The sequence below is a fragment of the Lolium perenne genome, chromosome 2 (genome assembly GCF_019359855.2).
Source record: "Lolium perenne isolate Kyuss_39 chromosome 2, Kyuss_2.0, whole genome shotgun sequence".
NCBI lineage: Eukaryota > Viridiplantae > Streptophyta > Magnoliopsida > Poales > Poaceae > Lolium > Lolium perenne.
In genome coordinates this window covers 301,909,741-301,926,459 of record NC_067245.2, presented here as the reverse complement: position 1 = coordinate 301,926,459, position 16,719 = coordinate 301,909,741, and the positions used below count along the sequence as shown (strand labels likewise).

The 16,719-nt window shown below is 44.9% G+C and overlaps 1 long non-coding RNA gene and 1 pseudogene across 1 annotated transcript; both read left to right on the top strand.

The window, feature by feature from the left end:
* Positions 1-1,477: 1,477 nt before the first annotated feature.
* Positions 1,478-5,282, top strand: LOC127337064 (uncharacterized). The gene is made up of 2 exons (XR_007873647.1): positions 1,478-2,223; positions 2,430-5,282. It is a non-coding gene; the product is annotated as an uncharacterized lncRNA (long non-coding RNA).
* A 1,866-nt stretch (positions 5,283-7,148) lies between these two features.
* LOC127337062 (uncharacterized) lies at positions 7,149-16,392 on the top strand (annotated as a pseudogene).
* Positions 16,393-16,719: the final 327 nt, after the last annotated feature.

Here is a 16,719-nt window from a genome sequence, read left to right as displayed (position 1 = left end):
TCTTGATCTCAACGGTGAGATGGACCAGACTTGGGCGTGAACCGCTGACTGAATCTTCTTCTGGCTTCGAAACTTCTTCAGTTAAGGAGCTTGGGTCCTGACAACTCCCCCCTTCTTAAGAACCGACTTGTCCTCAAGGCGTAAATCCAGGAAACACCTTTTGGATGAAAGATGCGTCTTCCCAGGTAGCTGCTTCATGTGGGGGATTAACCCATTTGATGAGCCATTTCACCACAGGAATACTGATGTCCCCATGGACCCTTGGAATGAGTTTGCGCTCAAGGATAGCTTCTGGTGCCACCAATATGTTACCATTATCATCAAGCAATGGTAGGTTCGGATTTGGGACCGCCTTGGGACCAATGTGTTTCTTGAGCTGGCTCACATGGAAGGTTGAATGCAGTTTGCACTTCTCAGGCAAAAGCAACTTGTAAGATGTGTTACCAACTTTTTCAAGTACCTTGAATGGGCCGTAATATTTTGAATGAAGTTTCAAGCAGTGGTGCAGGCTGAGTGATGTGTGACGATATGGCTGAATCTTGATGTAGACCATGTCACCCAACTCAAAGTACCTGTCAGAGCGGTTCTTATCCGCAAAATATTTCATCCTGGCAGCAACTTTGGTGAGATTTTCTTTTATCTTGACAGCAATCTCAGCTCTCTGTTGGTCTGGAGCAAATGTGTCTGCAGAATCTTCGGAAGGTAAGATCATCTCAGAAAGTAATGAAGGAGGTCTTCCGTATAGAGCTTGAAATGGAGTCATGTTCAGAGAAGTGTGAAAACTTGTGTTGTACCACCATTCAGCCATGGAAAGCCAAGAATGCCATTTCTTAGGTTGAAGGAAAGCCATGTTGCGCAGGTAATTCTCGAGGTACTGGTTCACTCTTTCCGTCTGCCCATCCGTTTGTGGATGATATGAAGTGGTGAAGTGCAATTTAACACCCATAGCTTTGAACAGGGACTGCCAGAGGTTGCTAGTGAAGATCTTGTCTCTGTCAGATACTATCACACAAGGAAGGCCATGATATTTGAACACGTGATCAGTGAATGCTTTTGCCACAGTGTGTGCATTTATTGGATGCTTCATTGCTATGAAATGAGCATACTTTGTAAACCTATCCACGACAACCAAGATCATGTCCTTGTGATCAGAAAGAGGCAATGCTTCGATGAAGTCCATTGATATGTGTGCCCAAGCAAAGTCTGGAACAGGCAGTGGTTGTAGTAACCCAGGTGACAAGCAGTGTTCAGACTTATTAATTTGGCAGACTGGACAAGATTTAATGAAAGATGTAACAGCAGCCTTCAGTCCAGGCCATGCAAATATGAGTTTTATCCTCTGATACGTAGCACGTTCCCCAGAGTGTCCTCCCAATTCAGAGGCATGCATGGATTGCAAAATCTTAGTGCGCAATGTAGTATTAGCACCAATGTAGATTTTGTGTTTGTATCTTAATACCCCACTGATGAGACTGTCAGCTTAGCAAGGAGATCTTGACATTTAGTATCGTCCTTGTAACTATCTGTGACTTCAGTGATCCAAGTTGGAATGGCTGAACTGGAAAATAAGGTGGCTAGATGGTATTTCACTCGTGACAAGGCATCAACCACTTTGTTTTCCCTTCCTTTCTTATATTCAATTGTGTATTTATACCCCAAGAGCTTGATAAGCAACTTATGTTGTATGCCTTCTGTTAGTTTCTGCTCTTGTATATGCTTCAAGCTTTGCTGATCTGTCCTGATGACTAAAGAGCTAGCCGCAAAGTAATGTTTCCATTTTTTAAGTGCTTCTATAATAGCCATAGCTTACTTGTCATAAGTGGATAGTGCTGCTGCCTTGGGTCCAATTGTTTTACTCATGAACGAAATTGGTCTCCCATCTTGCATTAAAACTGCACCAATCCCATATCCACTTGCATCAGCTTCTAAGACAAACGGCTTGGAGAAATTTGGCATAGACAATACAGGTGCTGCTGTCATTGTTTGCTTAAGTGTATTGAAAGCTTCATCCTGTGCTTGTGACCACTGAAACCCATCCTTCTTTAAAGAACTGAACAGAGGGCTACATATGATGCCATAATTCTTTATAAACCGGCGATAATAGCCTGTCAGCCCTAAGAAGCTTCTTAGCTCAGTGACATTCTGCGGCACCGGCCACTTGACAATTGCCTCAATCTTTGATGGATCAGTGGCAACCCCATCTCCTCGAATAACGTGCCCAAGGTATTCAACTTGCTGTTGAGCAAAAGAACATTTCTTCAATTTGGCGTAGAGTTTGTTTCCTTGCAATGTTTGAAATACTTGCCGCAGGTGCTCAGTGTGTTTTTCCATTGACTCACTGTATATGAGGATATCATCAAAGAACACTAACACAAACTTTCTGAGGAATTTTTCCAAAACGGTATTCATTAACTGCTGGAATGTTGCAGGTGCATTAGTGAGACCGAATGGCATCGCAACATATTCATAATGACCTTGGTGGGTGCTAAAAGTTGTCTTGGCAATATCATCAGGGTTCATTCTGATTTGGTGATATCCACTCCGTAAATCAACTTTGGAGAATATTTGAGCTCCATTCAACTCATCCAATAGGTCCTCAATTACAGGTATTGGAAACTTGTTTTTGATAGTTTGTGCATTCAACTCCCTGAAGTCAATGCATAATCGCCAGTCGAAGTCTTTTTTTCTTTACAATAAGAGCAGGTGAAGAGTAAGGACTGGTGCTATATCTGATGAAGTTGTGTAAGAGTAGTTCTTGAACCAACTTTTCCATAACATTCTTTTGGTGGTGTGGGATTCTGTAAGGCCTTTTGTTGACAACTTTGGCACCTTTCTCAAGGGAAAATGATGTGGTCACATTTTCTTGGTGGTGGAAGTGTTGTGGGCTCTTCAAAGATGGTATGAAACTCATCCAAAAGTTTTTGAATAGCAGCTGGTATTGGAGAGTGTGTGATGGTGTCTTGCTTGGTCGGCATAATGTACAGTAGGGCTCCACAAATAGAGTTCTTAAGCATTCTGTGCATATTGACTGTATGCAGCATCTCTGTTGTCGCTGGCAAACTAGCATCAAAGAATTTAACCACTTCCCCGTTGTTATTGACCTGCAGGGTCAATGCTTTCAAGTTGAGTTCCACTGGACTATGCTCATAAATCCAATCAGCACCAAGTATTATGTCATATCCTTTGAGTTTTAAGAGCCTGAAGTCTGACTCAAAAGGAACTCCTTGGATTTCATATTTTGTCCCTCTGCACAAGAATTCTGTCCACAGTGTTTCACCATTTGCCACTTGGACACGTTCCTTCTTGGTGGGAGTGAGATTACACTGTGCTTTCATGGCAAGTTCAGGGGTCATGAACGTTGTTGTACTTCCTGAATCGACTAAGGCAATTGCTTTTTCTGTGCCAACTGTGAGATACAAGGTAAAGGTGTATTTCCTTGCTTTTGTGCCTTTCAATGCGTGCATAGAAACACTCATTGGTTCAGCTGTATCATCTGGATCATCAGAGTCATCGTCATCATATTCATGGATGTAGATGATCTCTTCTTTTTCCGTTGCCTGAACCTGTAAGGCATTGACTTGTGCTTGCTGAGACATTTTACATACCCGTTTATGTCCAGGAAACCAAGGTTCACGACATTTATAGCAAACTTTCTTTTCTCTTGCTTCCTGAATAATTGCTGCAGTTGTTGAGTTTGTGGCAGGTGCTTTAGGCTGATCAAAGGTAACTTGCCTTCTTGCACTGGGATAGTATTGTTTGCTTGTGGGTACTGGTGAAGGTGCTGCTCGCTCCATCCTTCTAGCATACCAGATAGCTTCCTGCATGTCCGTGGGTTTGTGGCATTGCAGATGGTTTTGGATGTAAGGTGTCAACCCAGATATAAAGCTGTTGACGTAATAGTCATTTGGCAATGTAGGATTGTCTCTCCGCATCAGGTTCATGGCTCTTTCAAACTTGAGAATGTAATTGTCAACAGTGCTGGTTTGAGTCAGAGAATGAAATGCCCTGACATTGTCACAGATGGAAGTGGTGGCAAACCTGTCTGATAGGTATCTGCAGAATCGATGCCAGGGAACATTTGTTGAAGAATAACCAGTCCCTCTCCACCACTGTATTGCAGGACCTTTCAGGTAAGTGATTGCTATTTCAGTCCTTTGATCGAGTTGTGTTCTTGCCGAATCAAAGTACTGCTCAATTATTTGAATCCATGAATCAGCATCATCACCATCAAACTCAGGAATGTTCAGCTTTGCTGGCTTGCACACCGGATTCATCCTTCTGAGTTCAGTCTGACCATATGTACGGAATCGTGGTTGTACTCTTTTTCCTTCACTGTCAGAGTCATCATCGCCAATGTTTACTTGATTCTCTGCATTTATTGTTCTGTTGCCTTGCACAACTTTTCCGGTGGCATTTGGGTGTTTGTATGGCTGCTTCAGTGCGCCATCAAGTTGCAATTCTCTACCATAGATGTCCTGCAGCCTAGATGTGCCAATTGGCTTAACAGGTTGAACTGGTTGGTTTACACTGCCATGTTCTGGAGTAGTTACAATCTCTCCTTGAGCATCAACATGATGAGCAAGAGGTGGTGGTTGATCACTTTTACCCTTAGTGGCAGCGAACAATATTTCAAAATTCTTTTGCATCAGATCAAAGTTTGCTTGAATGTCAACAAAGTTTTTGTTTGTTGCACTTGCAAAATCACTGAACTCCTTCTTGTCATTTTCTCTGTTTTGCTGAATGGCAGTTATTTCAAGTTGCAAGCTTTTCATCTCTAATTGCTCAGTTGTCTCAGATCCCGAAGCTTTGGGCAACGACATGGTGTGGGGAATAGTGTTGGATACCTGAGAAACTGAAGGTTGATGATTTGTTGCGGAAGATGTTGGGGAAGCCGCAGATCAAACACCTTGTATGCGCTCCACCGCCGCCTTCACCCCCGCCAGCGCCGCCCGCCTCCAGAAGTCCGACGAACCAGGGTGGGTGGGTGGGATTCTTCCTTGAAGCGTTGTGCTCCAAGAACCGCCGCCGGCACCTGATTTGTGACCGAGCTGTGCCACCGCCGCCAAGCCGCCGCCTTCTGCTCCTTTGAGGAAGAGCACAACTGCCGCCGGGAAAAAGAGCAAGCCGAGAAGGATTCCACGGGAGCTAGAGCCCAACTTCTCTTCGCTCTAAATCCAATCGCCGCCGAGGATCACTGGCATCTGATACCACTTGTAAGGCCTAAACTACTCAGAGATGATCAACATGCATGAATCACGTCATGAACACATGAATATTGGGAACTACCTTCCACTACGCCTTCTTAGTTTGAGATTCAGATTACAGGAAAGGTAGGCCAGCCGGAACACGGCGGCTAGGGTTTAACCCAATTCTAGAGAGATGCTATTACAAGGCTCGGATCCGAGCTAAAATAGAGAGAGGAGCTAATGGCGACAAACGAGTGAGTGGTTGAAAAGTGTGGACGATGGACCAGGGACGTCGATCTTGATCTCAACGGTGAGATGGACCAGACTTGGGCGTGAACCGCTGACTGAATCTTCTTCTGGCTTCGACACTTCTTCAGTTAAGGAGCTTGGGTCCTGACACGGCTGGTGCCGGCCGGCGAGGATGGCGGGGGCGGGGGCCGTCGCCGGTGACGGGGAGGGTTTCGCGTGCTGGAGTTGTTGTTGAGCGGCTGGGAATCCGGCCTGCGGCAGGGGGCTGAGTGGATAGTGGTCGCCTGGTCGGTGGGGATCTCTGACATGTGGGGTGGGCCATGGGCCGTGGCGTGTCAACTAGCGTAGAGAGATCGCTGTCTCTGGCCCAACGACTCCGGAACGGAACCCACACGCACCCTGGCAAGGAGACTTTTTTTTTTGAGATTTGGCAAGGAGATCTGCAGTGTTCCAGCTTGAACATGCGACATCAGCAAGCCACTACAGAAACAGTACCTGTTAGTGTACACTAAAGAGGGACTTGCTAAAAAAAAGTGCATGTCTCTGTTGTGAAATGTGTGTCTATGGAGGTTTCAGAGGGTCCCATGCAACTAGTACCACCACCTGCATTTTGCTAGGATGTGTTTTGATTTAGCGTGTCTTTTCAGACACATTGCATGAGCACAATAGTAAACTTAAATCAAATAATCTTTCAAATATTTAAGATACAAGGATTAGTGTTTTCAATTTTGTGATTTCTAGTTCAACTTTTGAACTAAAAATCATAAAATGAATATGTTATCTCTACCTATTAGTAGCGTCCAATACAAAAGCAATGCATGTTGTTTACTTCTCTCTCATTTTTTCTTCTTCTCTTTTTCTACACCGACAACTGCTCTACTCTTGCTCATCTCTTCACTAGAGACCCCGCTGCCTACTCCCCTGCTGCTCCTCCTCTACCCCTCCAGTTTCCTCCCTCTTCTCTATGGCCATGGCTATGGTGGAGTCTCTAGCTTTGCTAAGCCCAAGGGAACGATATCAATGGGAATGGACTCTAGGTCGCTAGATGCGGGTGTCATATTCAACCTTGAACCCCGCTTATATAAGGACTTCGTGAGCCGCAATGGGGTTAACCCCATCCACATAACGTGGTGCGAGGACCAATTTTTTAGCTAAAACCTGAAAAACATGATGCAAGATGGAACGTGTAGGTGGTAGAGATGCTCACTGTGTGCAATGGGGGTTGAAATTATTCCCGGGTGCTCTCAACAATACCTATACAGTTTTGTTTGGTACTAGAGGTTTTTTTGGGATTAGTGCGGATAGTACTCTAGAGTATTGGGTAATCCTCTACCCTCAACCAAATTTCACAAAATCCATCCCTAATTCACTAGGTAGGGGTAGCGTATTGAAGATTGTGAAAAATAAATTAAGATTTAAAAAAATATAAGGATAAACGGGGATTAAACTCGCTCCATACTCTAGTACCATACATGTTTTAAAAATAAGTGAGGATTTAAAATTGAGTCGGAACTATCCCACTATCCCCGCAAAAACTTTAGCACCAACAAAACCTACAAGACACGTTTAACCCTTCGGACTTCGGGTGCAGAAATGGTTGTCCACCGTTAGAATTAGAAAGGCTCAAATGTAGTCCCTCACTCCTTTTTATTGTGTGTTAAATATTTTCCCCGCTGCGCGCCCACAAAGTGAAAAAGGGAGAAAGTCGCCGCTGCATTGTACAGTATATTGCTCTTCTCTGCTCGGCTGTTGCGTTCTTCCCTCCACTGACCATCGCCGGAGGAGCGAACTCAACTGCTTCGCCCGGTCTGATGGAGTCCGCGATTGAATGGCTGGCGGACACAATCCTTGCGACCCTCCAAATCGGCAAGCTGGGTGCGTGGATCCGCCGAGCCGGGCTTGCCGATGACACCGAGAAGCTCAGGCGCGAGGTGGAGCGAGTTGAGTTGTTGGTCCGTGCCGTGAGGAGTGGGGCGGCCGGGAACGCCTCAGGGAGCTCCTCTATGAAGCCGATGACGTGGTCGACGACCTCGACTACTGCAGGCTCCAACAGCAGGTCCAAGGAGGTACGCCCGCTATCTCTGTAGATCCATCCGAGTGTTCTGATTTGGGTAGACTGCGACAAGAACAGGGAACTGATTATATGCCCCAAAACAGTTTGGGCTCGAATCATATGCCCACTTTACCATGGCAATGGATAGTGTAGCCTATTTTTCGCTGTAACTTTGTTGAGATGCATTATTTGAACAAATATTGCAACTGTCTCCAGATAGTATCGGAGAAGATCAAACTGCCACTGGACAAAACATCAGCTCTTCCGCTCTTATTTCTGCCCCGGGTAACTCAACTACCCAAAAAATACAAATATCATCCTACAACCCCAAATGACGGGTCACATGATCATCTTTCATTCTTTTTCACCGATGCACCCAATAGCAGTGGAACAAAAATAGGCCAAAATGTCATTCAATAGTCAATATTATCTGGAAAAAAAAAACACGAGAGGGCACTGGATGCTGTGTCGTGCAAGTGTTATGTTGGGTTGAAGCAACATGTAGCATGTGTACGTCTTTATTTCTCTCTTTCGGTTTGGTTCGGGTGAGCTGAGTTGCTCATTTGCCCAGGGGTATTTAGGTTTTTCCTCCTGTTCCTTAAGTTTTGTTATGATGAAGTATTATTTATATTCAAATAGGGTATTGCTTAAAAAGTGGCAAAGAAATTTATGGCATATTAACAGTTATCATGGAAATGCCCAGCTAATATTTGCTTTACCCAGTCAAAATTACAAATGGAAAGCGGCATATGATCAAAGATCCAAAGTCCAAACTTTTGTGGCTGCATATGATCAAATCGCTGGTAGCTCTCCCTACCATACACGCAGCATGGAACCCTCACCAACGATTTTTTTTTTCCGTCGAGTCATCTGAATGCCTTCTACTCTTCTCCTTCACACTCTACTTTCTCACCGTCTACCTCCCTCAAAAATTTTGAGGTTTGCAATTAGGTTTTTGGATATAGAATTCAAATGTTACTGGTAGCTAGGTCAAACATGATCATACCAATTTGTCTTTTCCTCTGAAGTTACATGGGACGATACTGAAGGGATGCATGAAGAAGCACAAGTAGCTCAGAGATCAAGGGGCAATGATGCTGATATATCTAGTAGCAGTCGTGGCAAGAAACAATCCAAGGCATGGGATGATTTTGATATTACAGAAGACACCGGAAAGCCTGTGAAAGCCAAGTGTAAACACTGTCAACAAGTGGTTGAGTGCAGGACTGACAAATGGACATCAGTTTTGCACAACCATGTCAAGAGTGAGGGTTATAAAAAGAAACTTGGAGCAACTGACCAGACACCAAACCCTTCAAGGTACATTTTTTTGTATATTGCCGTATGTTTTCCCCCGGATCCTAAATTACTCATATTTGTGCACCTCTTTTTAGTGTTAAAGTTTGTTTGTATGTATCTAATATATGCCCCACTGTTATTTTAATAACAGAATATATTTTATCACTCACATGGATGTCCACCTAACATTCAAAATTCATTTTGTCATAAAAAGATATGGATAGTTTTTAAATTGTTTGTAGATACAAAACATTTCTATAGCCAGTAATCATGGAAAATTTGGTGCCAAAATGTGACTATATTCATCTTGCACAAAAAAAGACAAACCTGTACAGCTTGAAGAGTGCAGAGTGTACGTGTTCAGGTTGCACAAACTTTTCTTTTTTCGTACAGAATGCATATCGTCATATACTTGTTTTTTATACCAATTTTCTCTAAGATACATGTGATGGCGTGGTATATATCTGAATTTTACATTTTTTACAACATTTTGAAATGGAAATGAAAACTTGTATTTTGTATGGTGGAGAAATAATTGCATTTCTAATAGCCAATCTGAAATCTCTTTCATATTGCAGCAACAATGATCCTACTGAAAATGCTGCCCCTATTGTAACTGGTGATTCATTTGGCACAAAAAGGAGAAGAGATGAGGATTTGGCACAAATCACCGCAACTAGCATACACAGTTGGCACAAGGCTGAATTTTCCAACAGGATACAGGAAATAACTTGTCAGTTACAAGACATCCGAGAGGACGTGAGCGACACTCTAAAGATGAATGGGTCATCCTATGATGCAGGTTCAAACCACGGCCGCAGTACAGGCAAAGACGATGTGTGCGCAACATCAAGTCTTAATCAGCAAAAAATATATGGAAGAGATTCAGAAAAGAACACCATCATAAAGACGATTACAGCTGAGAAACATGAAAGTATATCTGTACTTTCTATTGTAGGCATTGGAGGAGTTGGCAAGACAGCTCTCACACAACTCATATACAATGATCCACTAGTGAAAGAACAGTTTGAGCGGATATGGTTATCGGTGTCTAACAACTTGGATGAAGTAAGACTTACCAGAGAGATTTTAGACTTCGTTTCTCAAGAAAGACATGAAGGTATAAGAAGCTTTGCAAAGCTTCAGGAGATCTTGCAGATACACATGGAGTTCCAATCGAAAAGGTTTCTGCTCATTTTAGATGATGTCTGGGAAAACCTAGATGCTTACCTATGGAACAAACTGTTGTCTCCAATGATGTCAAGTAATGTGAAGGGTAATGTTATTGTAGTCACAACTAGAAATTTTTCTGTTGCAAAAAGGATAGGCACACTCGAACCAATCAATTTATGTGCTTTGGCAAATGATGATTTTTGGTTATTGTTCAAATCATGTGCATTTGGCGATGAGAACTATGAAGGGCATCAAAGTCTAAGCATCACCGGACATCAAGTAGCAGAGAAGTTAATGGGGAACCCGTTAGCAGCTGTATCTACTGGAGAACTATTGAGAAAGCAACTCACCATTGATCATTGGAGTAACATTTTGAAGAATGAACATTGGAAATCCCTACAACTAAGTAGAGGCATCATGTCTGCTTTAAAGTTTAGCTATGATCAACTTCCCTACTATCTACAACAATGTTTCTCATACATTTCTATATTTCCTTGCAATCATCAGTTTCTTGGTGATGAGTTTGTCCGCATTTGGATTTCACAAGGATTTGTGAAGTGCAACGATTCGGGTGAGAAACTGGAGGAGACAGGACAGTGTTATCTGACTGATTTGGTGAACCTAGGCTTCTTTCAGCAAGTTGAAAGCAAAGAAAGGAGAGTCCTTTTTCAAGCTGAATTTTTTTCCATGAGACTCATGAATCCAGTTGCAAGAGAAGAGTCATTTACAGGCAATCAAACTTGCTATGCTATGGGTGGCCTTATGCATGATCTTGCGCGGATTGTTTCAAGAAGTGAATGTGCAGTTATAGATGATCTACAGTGCAATGAAATGTTGCCAACTGTACAACATTTGTCTGTGGTAACTGATTCTGCATACTGCAAAGATCAAAATGGAAGCATACCTCGTAATTACAAGTTTGAAGAAAATCTGCGAAATACAGTTACATCAGTAAGAAGATTGAGGACCCTGGTATTAATTGGGCAGTATGACTCTTTCTTCTTCCAATCCTTTCAAGATATATTAAGAAAGGCACAGAATTTGCGTCTGCTGCAAATGTCTGCATCATCTTCTGATTTCAATTCCTTCATGTGCACTTTGATAAATCCTACCCATCTTCGCTATCTGAAGGCCCTTAAGCCGGGGATGGTTTTACCTCAAGTTTTGAGCAAGTTATTCCATCTTCAAGTATTAGATATTGGCTCATCCACTTATCCAACTATATCTAATGGTATCAATAATCTTGTTAGCCTGCGGCATATTGTTGCACAAGGACTGTCGGCCATTGCTGGGATTGGTAACATGACATCCCTTCTGGAACTACATGATTTTAGGGTCCAAAATTCTGGAAGCTTTCAGATAACACAACTTCAATCCATGAACAAGCTTCTACAACTTGGTATCTCACAACTTGACAATGTTACCACTACAGATGAGGCTGCTGGAGCAAAATTGAGGGACAAAATACACTTAAAAAAACTGTGCTTGTCGTGGAAGTATACTTATCACAGTGACATAGCAAGAGAGGTGCTTGATGGTCTTGAACCACATCAAGGCTTAAAGCATCTGCGGATATTTGGGTACAATGGTGCTACCTCCCCAACTTGGCTTGCCACCAATATCGCAGTTACCTCTTTACAGACACTTCATCTAGAGGATTGTGGAGAATGGCAAATACTTCCATCTCTAGAAATGCTTCCGTTTCTTATGAAGTTGAAGTTGTGCAAAATGCAGAAAGTAACAGAAGCAACATTTCCTTCATTGGCGGAGCTGATTTTAATTGAAATGCCAAAGTTGGAGAAATGTTCCTGCACTTCTATGTCAGATTTGAACTCTAGTTTAAGAGTACTGCAAATCAAGATGTGCCGTGCACTGAAGGTGTTTGATTTGTTTGAGAATTGCAATAATTTCGGAAGCAAAATGAAGTCATGGCTGCCCGGTCTTAGAAAGCTAATTATCTACGATTGTCCTCATTTGCAAGTAATGCACCCTCTTCCACCTTCAACCAACTGTTATGAATTATTTATCAGCAGAGTTTCAACATTTCCAAAGATGGAGAGATCATCCAGAGAAACATTAGAAATTGGGTGTCTATTTGCCTTTCATGATGTGCCTTCTTATGAGATGAGGGCATTGGACGACAGAAGATTAGCATTCCATAATCTAAGGACCTTAAATACTTGTGCATCACATATTTCAGAAATCTGATGTCTATTCCATTCAAAGGATTTAGTCAGCTAGTCTCCTTAAAGAGTTTGAAAATAAGCGATTGTGAAAAGCTTTTTTCTTCAGATATACCAGAGTATACCTATGAAGATCTGGTAGCTGCAAATTGCATTGCCCTCCCTTATCTTGAACATCTCCACATTCATTCATGTGGTATAACGGGGAAGTGGCTTTCTCTGATGCTGCGACATGCGCCGGCTCTATTGGTATTGAAATTAGGGGCCTGCCCACAGATAACCCAGTTATCAATAGAAGAGGAAGAAAACAGTCAGTCAAATCTTATCTCAACCCTGCAAGCTTCGTCATCAGGAAATCGAGACTATGCATTGGCAAGCTCAGTTCCAGAAGGGCTCTTGCGCATTCCATTAACTCTACTCTCTACTCTCCAAGAGATGGACATTGCAGTATTCCCTCATTTAACATTTAAGCGTAGCATGGGAGGCTTATCTGGATTTACCTCCCTTGAGAAGCTGACAATTTGGTATTGCCCTGAGCTCCTCTCATCTTTGGTGCATATTGTCAGAACTGATGGCCAGATGAATGGAAGATGTCTCCTCCCTCAATCACTTGGTCATCTTGTGATTGGCGATTATTCCGGAGTAATGCTGCAGCCATGCTTTCCAAGGAATCTTACCTGCCTCAAAAAATTTCAAATATGGAGCAATGAAAGTTTGGAATCTCTACAGCTGCATTCATGCACGGCACTGGAGGAGTTGAATATTTTGGGATGTCCCTCGCTCACCTCACTAGAGGGCATCCAGTCCGTTAGGCATTTGAGCTTATTCAGCTCACCCAGTTTGCCTCCATATTTGGAGCATTTTTCCATGCAAGGTTATGCTTTGTACCCTCAACTGGAAAAACTTGTGACTGATGACCCATGTATCCTTACCACACCGTTCTGCAAGCAGCTCACATCCCTACAACGCTTAGAGCATGTCTAACAGGCCCCGTATTTTTTCGCCCCGTATAACACGAGTAAAGGGCCCTGTATCCGGTTTTCGCCGGCCAAAAACTCGGGCGAGCTAGCAGAGCCCGTATCCCCACCCCGTAAAACAGAATATTCTGTTTTACGGGGTGGGGATACGGGCTCTGCTAGCTCGTCCGAGTTTTTGGCCCCTCAAAACAGGGTTTTAGACAGAAATTTGCACAACAATTTCACATCAAACATAGCACATCCAAAATATGTGATGCATAATTCATAGTTTTAACATCACAACACGATCATAGGCAATGTTCAAGCCACGGAATTCCCAAATGTGATCAACCATCAACGGATCCATCACCACCGGCGCCACCGCTCGCCGGAGACTCACCTTGATCACGAGCTTGACGCGCAGCCTTCTTCCTCGCAATGATGTCCGCCTTGGTCTCCTTCCACCACGCCAGCTGATCCTCGTCCATGCCGTCGGTGCGCATCATCATGATTTCCCTCTCCTCGGCCAAGAGCTCCTTCATGGCCTTGGCTTCTTTGGCTGCGATCATCTTCATGTCAAGCTCCTTCCTTGCTTGCACCTTGGCAAGCTTCACCACACTCTTCTTGTCGGTGATGATGAGCTTGGTCTCCAACGTCTTCATCGTCAATGCCTCCTTGGACTTCATGAGTTGATCCAACTTCTCCCGGAAGCTAGCTGCTTCAAGTTCTACCTTGACCCTCTCCTTGGCCTTCTTGTTGCCCTCGGGCTTGCCGGTGTTTCTCCCCCTCATGTCCTCCGCTTCATCATCCATGGTGATAAGTGCCTCCTTCTTGCACTTTGGCTCGTTGTCCCGCAACTTCCATTTAGGAAGATGTTGAAGGATGGAAAAGCAATGTTCAAATTGAAATTCCTTGTTCTTTGAGCCGGCCATGTCCTTGTACCTACCTTGAGCATACTTGGGCTGCACAACAATAGTATGAGGAGATGTTTCCACATCATGAACACATCATCAACACAAGGAAAACTTACGTAGTCCTCCGGCACGCATCCACTAGGAGGGTTGTCGGCCACTTGATCCATGGCAGCACTCCAACGAGAACAAGCCGGCTTGATGATGTTCCATCGGCCTTCAAGGGAGCGGTAGGATCTGTCCGCCATGCTCTTCGTGCGAGGCTTCAGCTGGTGGTACTGATCCTCAATGCGCTGCCAATAGCGCTTGCCGCCTTGGTCCACTCCGGTGCACGCATCCATCCCCACCTTGCTCCAAGCACGGACCAAGATGACGTCCTCGATCTCGCTGTAGTTCGCCGTGCGTGGCTTCGGCGTCGACGAAGAACCGGCGGCAGCCGGATCAACCTCAACCACCTCCTCGTCACCCTCATCCTCCTCCTCATCATCAAAGTCTTCAACATTGCACTCCCCATCGAATGCACCGATACCGGCGTCCAAATTCACCGCGGAATCGTTGAGCATGTCCAAGTACGATGTTGTGGACTCAACATCGAACACCTTGTCTACGTCGATGGTGGTTGGCGGCGGCGCGGGCGGCGCGGGCAGCGCAACGGCCGGAACGGACGGAGGAGGGGTCGTGACCTTGGAGGCCGGCGGAGGCGCGAGGCCGATGCGGCTGATTGCCTTGGTCCGCACCTTGGCCGGCGCCACGCCCCTTGGCCCGGCGGCCTTGGTCTTCACCCGGCCCGTCTTCTTGGCAGCCGGCGGCGCTTCGCCCGGTGAATCGGCGGCCGCCGCCGGTGCTTCGAAGAATTGCTTCGGGATCCTCTTCCTCTTCGACGGGATGGTGGAGGCGATCATGGCCGACACGACGCCGGCGGCCGGCGGACCTCCGACGGGGACATCAACCACCGCGCCCGAAGGAGATGTACCGCCGGCGGTAGGCGGCTCTTGCGGACGGTCCATGGCGGCCGGATCCGGCCGGGAATGGCGCGGGGGAGGAGATCGGGCGGCGGCGGCGGCAGTTGGCTTCAGCGAAATGCTTCCCGCGCAGTGGAGTGGACGATAGTGGTTTCGCCCACTATCCCCGCTCCCACCCCGCACAAGTAGGGGGCGAGGACCCGCCCCGTACTCGAAAACAGCAAAAAACGATTCGGGGGCCGTTTTTACGGGGCGTGCTAGACGGCCGGGTAGAGCCGAAACCCTCAAACCGGCGGTTATTATACGGGTTTGCCCCTTTTACGGGGTCTGTTAGACCTGCTCTTAGAACTACGGACTTGCGAGAGTAAAGCAATACGGTTGACCGATGAGCAAGAGAGAGCGCTTCTGCTCGTCACGTCCCTGCAAGAGCTCCAATTCTGGAAATGCAGTTATCTCATGGATCTTCCTGGGGAGCTGCACAGACTTCCTTTCCTCAAGAAGTTGGAGATTGGGAATTGTCAGCGCATACTGTGGCTGCCAGAAAAGGGCCTCCCACCATCACTGGAAGAACTGAATGTAAGCTGTCATGGCGGTTGCAGCAAGATGCTGGCTGCACAAAGCAGGGCGCTAGCAACAAGCAAGCTAAAGGTCAAAATTGATGGGAAATATGTGAATTAATTGCTGGTTGGCTTGTTAAGCAAACATTTCTATCAGCACAACACATATCGCTGAGTTGTTTTAAGGTATATGATTTTACTATGGATCAGGATCCTCACAGAGTTTACTATTTAACATAAATTCAGTTTAGTGTCATGCTGAAGTATACATGGTTGCTGCTGCGGGGTCTGTCTTCTGGATAGTGGAATAATAAGCTGGTGCATCTCTGTTTTTCATGGATCACAAGCTTATGTTCAGAAGACCAACGCCTAAATGCATATGAAAAGCAATAGAGTTCAACAGGACTTGAAGAATGGGCTTCCTCTCATATCAACTGAATGCAGTCAACGGGTAAACCAATCTGTTCCATTTTTTGTTCTGCATCTCATCCTATGAGCTCAAGAGCATGACTAATTTTCGTTTCCCTTTACTGAAGAAGGAACTGTGTAAGATGAATTTTGATCGCTCGTTACAAGTTGGTGTCTTGGAGCTCACCAAAGCATTCCTTGCTACATCATGCAGATGCTTTTCCGTGGGTAGAGAAAAACACTTTTCTCTACCCGTCAGACCAGAGATGCCTCGTCAGAAGAATAAGCTATTCGAATATGCAATCCTGCAACATGTTGCGTTTTATTGTTTATTTTATCTGGGTACGCCGTAGTATATCAGATGCTTTTAACGCATTTAAGCTTCGGGAGGACTGTAATTTTATCACCGAATACTGGAGTCTCAGCAGCCACGTTGGGAGACTAATGTTTTCGAAGACGATGCATTTGACTCGGGTATCTACTATCTAGGGCAGGCGACGGAGAGAAAGCCGAGAGGGCAGAAGAGGATCGGTTACGAGCTTCCAGCTTACGACACGGACAGGTCGTTGCTTGGGTCCTCTACTAAAAAAATCTGGCCATTCTTAGTTCGTTAAATGACAGGGTACAGCTGAATGCTCATGAAGTCATGATGCTATCGAATCCCAATGCTGAAGCACGAACAAGGTCACTCATATCCTATCAACTGCACCTGCGTCGTTGGCTGATGACAAAAGAACAGATCAGCTCGTCGTCGTCGGTGCGCTTTGACATAAACAGAACTT